Genomic DNA, 7,534 nt, shown 5'->3' with positions numbered 1-7,534 from the left:
TTTCAGCCATCGGGGGAAGCCCACTTACAGGTCGGGGCACCGTGTGATGGCAGTCCTCACTCCCAGGGGAGAGGAGCACCGCCCCTACGAGAAACTAGAAAGAAACACTAGAGGCAAAACCCCTACCAGCCGGGTGGTCGGCGCGGAGGGCAGAACTGTGGGCATTACACAGATTCCCGGGATGCCTCCGCCACTGCACACATCCACGGCACCATCTACCGGGAGAGAGGACTACTTACCGCCGAGGGGAAGGACATTAAAAATAGGGCTGAAGTACTTAGGCCGCTAGAGGCAGCATGGGCTCCGGCCAAGGTGGCAGTAATCCATTGCCCAGGGCACCAGAGGGAAGGAACAGAAACAGCAAAAGGAAACTGGCGGGCAGATCGAGCGGCTAAGGAAGCAGCCCAGGGTGCAGGTGCCCCAGCCGCCGCTCCAGCTCTAGAAGGAGCCGTGTTAGATCTCAGCCCTACGCAATCGGACTATACTTCTGAGGAACAAAAGTGGGCGATCCAGACGGGGTGTGCTCAGACTACGACTGGCATCTGGGAACCGCCAGATGGGCGGCTGCGTGTGCCCCAGACCCAGGCGAGCAATCAAGTGAGGCAACGCCACACCCTGACTCATCTAGGGAAACGTCCCTGGAGGCCTTGCTAAACTTCCCCAACCTGGCCAGCATATGCGCTGCAACTGTGGCCCAGTGTACAACCTGCGCTTGGAACAACACTGCTCCACGCCCACAAAGGACCGCCGGCATTCAACACGGGACAGCAGCCCTTTGAGGACCTGCAGGTCGACTTCACAGAAATCAAGCCAAGCCGGGGTTACAAGTACTTGTTAGTCCTTGTCTGCACCTTTTCGGGGTGGGTAGAGGCTTTCCCCACCCGGACTGAGAAAAGCCGAGAGGTAGTAAAAGCCCTTTTAAGAGAAATAATTCCCCGCTTTGGACTGCCGACCTCCATCGGCAGCAATAATGGGCATAGGAGGACTAGGGCTTTCAGCCTCAACGTATTACAAGCTATCTGAGAGGCTGAATCTAGACATGGAGAAGGTAGGTGACTCCCCAGCCACCAACAGATACACTCACTCACCGGAGTAACCCTGCGGAACCGCCGAGCTCTAGACATACTGACGGCTGAGAAGCGGGAACGTGCCTTTTCCTAGGGGAAGAATGTTGTTTTGTCAACCAGTCTGGGTGATAGCACAGAAAGTAAAGGAACTAAAAGGAAGCACACAGAGAGGCAGAGAGGGGGCTAGGAACGGGAACTGGGGCCTGGACACTCAGGCCTGGGCCGGGGGCTCGTTCCGTTAATCGGGCCCGTTCTCATCATCCTAACAGGAATATCTGTCAGGCCGTATGTAATTAGAATGGGCATCCGGACCCTGGAAACCCCTGTTACCAGGAGGGCCACCGCCAAGATTCTAGCCCTTCAGCGGGTCCATTATCGTGGACCCCGGAAACTGAGGACCCGGAGGACAGGGACATGGATCATGATGCAATAACTGCTGCAGCAACAGTAGCATCAGAGGGGGAAATGAGGAGGGAACCGCAGCCATTCTAGGAGGATTCCCCATCTCAGGTCTCAGCTTACCCGCCTGAACGTACATGTGACCTTATCTGACCTGTAACCCCGCCCACTATTTTCACGCCAAAAGCAGGCGGGACCTCCGACCCTATAAAGCTGACCCAAGCCCTTTGTTCGGGGCCCAGAATTTGGAGACGGCCTCCTCTGGGCGCGCATGCGTGAATAAAGGTCTCCTTTCGCCTCCTCCGGGGTACGGCCTGAGTCTTCTCCCCTACAGGGGCAGCCTAGTGGGACTGAGCCCTGAACCTGTGGGGTCCGATGCTATCTGCAGGCTGAGTTGTAGAACACCCAGCAGTGTCTGAGGACTGCTTGCTGGTGTGTGTGGGACACACGTTTCCCCTCCACCCCCCGTTTGAACTGGTGACCAGAACTTTTAACAATCCAGTGGCCAAGACTGACAACCAAACAGGGTTACATCTAGGATATGAAACCGCAGAGGAGCTTTTGTTTCTGCCTATATATTTTTTTAAGGTTTGAATTTTTGCAAGAACATGTCTAACCACTATAAAAAACAAACAAACAAAAAAAGTGATAGACTGCAAGCTGTCCTAAATAGTGGAAAATACAGAATGTTCAGTGTCAAGTGGGGTGGGATGAGAGTGGGTAAGGGGCTGTGGACAAAAGGGGCCGCATACTAACCCTGGCAAGCTCAGGGGAGGCCTGCCTAGTGGCCTTCCAAAGTCAGAGACTGAAAGCAACCACCTAGCAGGGTCTGAACACAAAAATTTTAAAAAGTGAGTTTTGGGGGTAGTCATATCCTAGAACTGTATCTCCTTGACAAAGCTTAACCTATATCTTAAGTGAGCCTATTGTCACTTTGCACCTCAGATAACATACCTTTGGGATGTCAGAATAATCTTCTTTTCCAGACCCCTGAGGGCACAACCTCCCACTAGAGCAGAGACCACAGAGCCCCAGGTTGTCTTGTTCCCCGAACACCATCTCCAGGTGCTGTAAATGTTAATTGTGAACCACCCTGTACCCACCGTTTCACTCTTTATCCAATCCCAGAGGTTTCCCTGTTTACTTTCTCCCACCCTCCTCATCTGCCACCGGTGGATTCCATGTAACCCGCTTACGCCTCCTTCAATTCTATGTATAAAATAAGCTGCAAAACTGCCATTCCCTGGAGCATTTTCTCAGTCCATTGAGACCGTTTCCTGTAATTGTCATTAGTTTGGCTCCAATAAACTCATAAAAATTCCCTACAGATCTGGACGTCCCTTATTTGGCAGCTATCCCAGAGGATGCTTCTAAAGTAAGAAGTGTGAATTTTTTACAGAGCTATGCTTGTTTTTTTCTAACATAACTTCCTCCTCTGTATATGGTGTAACCACACAGAAACTTCAGTTTTTTTTAATGTATCTTTATTGATTTCAGAGAGAGGAAGGGAGAGGGAGAGAGAGAGAAATATCAATGGTGAGAGAGTCACTGATCAGCGGCCTCCTGCAGGCCCCTGACTGGGGACCGAGCCCACATCCCAGGCACGTGCCCGGACCAGGAATTGAACCACAGCCTCCTGGATCCTAGGGCCACGCTCAACCGCTGCGCCACGCCCGGTCGGCAGAGCGTCCTTTCTTTAATACGACCTTTTCTCCTTCTTTCCTTTGACTCAAACTGGCCTCCAGGACCTGACTCACTTGCCTTCTCCCTTAATCACTAAACCCTCAGGAGGTTCTAGTTGGCATCAAATAATCTTAGGAACAAAGCCTCAGGCTTGTCAGAAACAGATTTCCGAGAAAGCTATCGATAACATCTAGGCCTCAGGTGTGTTTCTGCTCCAGGCCCAGAAAAGTGGTGAAACTGGACAAAGCGATGCCATGGCTGCCTCAGCGATGGACTGATCCGTTACCCCAGCACCAACCAATTAGGAGAAACCATGACCCTGACCGGGACTCTAACTCCCTTAGTCACCGTGATTAATAACTTTCCCTGTATAACCCATCTCCTGGAAGCCGGGGGGAGCCAGGTCTCTGAGCACTAGCTCACCTGTGTTTCCGGGCATGGGCCACTTCCTGAAAACAAATCCTTATTTTCTTAGCTGCAAATTCCTGTTCATGTCTTACTGGGCTTTCATGAGTGCAGGCAAGTGGACCCCTTTAGTCTGATACCAATAGGAAAAACACTGCTGTTTTCATCTTTTCTCTCACACTACTGCCCCTCTTCAGTTCTGTTACTGCATCGGTGCGTTTCCCACACATCAACCTATCCTCAGCACCAGCTGGGTGTCCTACAACTCAGTTCAATTCTGATGCTATTGACTTGGAGAAATGTCATATCCCACAGGCTAAGAGCTCAGTCCCATCATCCGGCCCCACTTCAGATGCCAGTCACAAGGCTGGGCTGTCACCTTGTTACTGAGCAAGGGTTTGCTACCTGGCAAGTACAGAAGCCAATACTGTGACATCAGCTTTTGAGAAAATGAGGGGTGATTTATTTAATGCTGAACCAGCTCCTAGGAGAGAAGAGGCACTGCTCAAATCTGTCTCCTCAACGCAGGGCTCAGGGTGGGTTTAAGAAGTTCGTGGTGGTGAGCAAGTTTTAATTGGAAGACCTTGAACTTGGCCATTTATGGTTAGGGCCGCCAACACCAGATCTTCCCGGAAACATCCTTTGCTTCTGAAAGGGTTCATGTGTTTAAGTGCCTGCTATGTCCAGGTTGTTTGGTTCCATGGGGCTGTGGGGGGTAAGACGTTGGTTCCAGATGAGGCTGGAAGTCAGTTTTCTCCTTTGCGCATGCGATAGCTGCATGCCTTGTGGTTTTGGCCTGTTGTCTGTGAAGATTAACTCAGTATCTCGTTAGGACCGTTTCAAGCTGGTTCTACAGTTACAGTCTGTACTTCCTACTACCCAGGTCTAAATGACACTCTCAGGACCCCTTTCTTGGGGTGGATAATTTCTTAGACTGGCTCACAGAACTTAGGGAAATAATTACTTACATTCACCAGTTTATGATAAAGGGCATTATAATGGATACAGATAAAGAGCCAGATCAAGTGATGTTGGGAGCCGGTGACCTGTCTGGACACGGTCCACGCCACCTGAGTGTCTGGAGTCAGGGACTGACCCTCCCCACAATGACCGTTGATGTTGAGAGCCCGCTACGTGTCTGGACATGGTCCACGTGGCCTGAGGCTCTGGAGCCAAGGACTCGACCCTCCCCGCAGGTTGCTGTGGGAGCCGAAATGAAGATGGTCACCAAGGTCTGGGCTCATGCAGGAGGCAGGGTGTTCACCTGAAAGGGTGTCTGTGCCACCTGGGAAGAACTACTTTGTGTCCCCCTCACCTCACTACCAGTTGTTTGTTACTCACTGTGTAATAAAGGCGTTGAAGCCATTGGAAGCTGCACCTCACTGGAGGGCAGCCCTCCTGATCCCATAACTTTGTCTCTTTAATTCCCACCACTCGCACTCAGGTTGTTCCTCTTTCAGGCTGGTTCCTGACAAAGTGACACACAGGAGATTGGAAGGACCCCAGGCATAGGCACTTTTCTCTGTGCAGCTGGGGTGTGCCATCCTCCTGAATGTGGGTGTGTTTACCAACCCAGAAGCTCTGTGTACCCTTTATTTTTATCTTGGGGATTTTTAGGCAGGCTTTACCATGTAAGCACAGTTGATCGTGAACTCAATCTCGAGACCCTTTGCCTTTCCCAGAGGATAGGGGTTTAGGCTCAAAGTTCCAAGCTTCTAATCATAGCTTGGTCCTTCTGATGCAGCTTAGCAAGAACAGAGGAAATTCCCGAGCCAGAGCGTGAGGAAACTGAGACAGATGCTTTACCAAATGGCTGGGAGGGCTGAGCAGTTAACACCCAGCTGACAAATCACAGGACTATTCTCCATAACCAAAGACACCTAAGATCAGGTGGTCTAAGCCTGCCTGCCTAACCACAGGCATCTCGGAGCAGGGGTCTGACTCTATTCTCCCAACCAAAGGGACCTAATAGCAGGTGCTTTAAATCACCAGTCAGGAAGGGAGGTAACAAAAAACAATTAGAGCCAGACTAATCCAAGATAGAGGTGAAACTAACCAAAGAAGGACCCCAAAGCCTATTGTATTATTATTATAATAATGAAAACCGACACAGAAGTAGAAGCAGCCGCAGGGGACAAACGCAGTGCCACTTCTGGAGGACACCGTAAACAGGCCCCTCCCAACAAGGAGGCTGAGTTGGAATTTTACGCCACGAAGCCTTGGAAACACCTAACATCCCAAGAACGGACTTGCCTCGTGTGGAACTCCCCTCCCCCCCAGCGACGTGTGCTTTTCTCACTTCCCGCCTCTTTCCTCTTCTCCACCTGAGTAAAACTTGCTTCATTCTCACCCTCGCCTGGACTTGTGTCTTGAAACTTTTCCTGCACGAGTCAAGAACTTGGAGGTCTCCTGACACACAGAGGGTCTCGGACATGCCCGCAGGGCCAGCCCCGGCCCAGAAGTGGTCCTGTGACATTTCTGGGGCCAGCCCTGACCTGAGGCTATCTAGGAGCCACTGAGTCACCTCATTAGGACAAAAGGCACTTCTGTCACTCAGGAAATTCCAGGGGACTTAGGAGCTCTGCATCAGGAATCAAGGTCAAAGACCAAATATTAGAATAAAAGATGCTCCCTGACTCTTAGCACTTAGGAAATAACAAGTGTTTTAGGACCTCTGTGCGAGGAACAGAGATCAATATACAGTATTATTATTTTCAGTAGATAAGTAAAACCAACTCCATTTTACAGACCTGGAAAGTGGCTCCTGAAAGGTCCCATGACCACTTGGGTGACATCCATGATACTGCTAAGGATATCCCCAATGACAAATTTTTTAAAAATTAGAACTGTGGGTGTTTTTTTTTGTCTTTATTCTCACTTTGAGCATGAAATATCCTTGAAAACAGGAACTGGGCGCATCTTGTACTGTATTATCTTTTCTAAACTAATTAGTCTGAAGGTTGTTTGTTTTTGTTTTTGTTTTTTGTTTTTTGTTTTTGCTAGGGTCAGCTCAGGGATACTCTGACCCAAGGATATTACTCATCAAAAAAAAAGGTAAGAGCTTGCCCAGCAGCTGCCGGCAGTGGTGCCTTGCTCTTAAATGCCAGCCTCTGGCTCCTGCAATGGGATGAAATGTGTGCTTGTCAAAAAACCAAAGGTGTCTTTCACCAAAAATGGGCTGCATTTGGTTGCCACAGAGCTGATGTACTGAAAAGTTTAGGCTTTAAAATCAGGTTCTTTTCCTCCCTGGCAGAGGAAGATTACACCCTCTGTGTACACTCAGCTTTTTTAACTTTTCAGATGCTGTTTTCATCTGTGATCTTTCCATGTTCACTAAAAATCAAAACACAAGACATAGCAAAGGGGAAAGGGTTTTCAAGAGCTCAGCAAACGCACTTTCACTACGGCTCCTCTTACAGATGAGGACACTGCAGCCCAGAGCAGCAGGGGCTGTGCCCATGGACTTAGAGATGCACCAGGATCTGGGCCCAAGTGTTTTCCTGTATGTGAGGGCTGGGGTCAAGGTGCAATTACAACCTTCTGTGTACTCCTAGGAACAGGACAATTTTGTTTGTTGGTTTCATTTTTTTTTTTTTCGAACAGGGAAGTGGGTTATTTTCCTATTTAAAGTATCTTCATGATCTTTAGACCAATGACCAGAAAGCTATGGCTTGTGAAGATAATCATTTTTAAAAAGCATGATCACTTAGGTAGAACATGATAGCTTCTTGCAGAGTATCCATTACATGCTGGTTTGAACATGAATTATAGGTTTGACTGGGAGTACAGACAAGTTATTGTCCTTTGTCCTGAGCACCTCCAGGGACAAAGGATTCATTACCACCTAAGCCAGTCTGTTCACTCCTTCTGCTCTATGTGAATCCAAAATCTGCCTTTCTGGAGCTCTTCTCCAACCATTGGTCTGACTTTCCCTTCAGGAGCACATGCAGGGCCAGCCCACCTCTGCCCTCTCCAGCACT

This window comes from Miniopterus schreibersii (assembly GCF_964146895.1).
Source record: "Miniopterus schreibersii genome assembly, chromosome: 5".
Taxonomy (NCBI): domain Eukaryota; kingdom Metazoa; phylum Chordata; class Mammalia; order Chiroptera; family Miniopteridae; genus Miniopterus; species Miniopterus schreibersii.
This window is presented reverse-complemented; position numbering follows the sequence as displayed.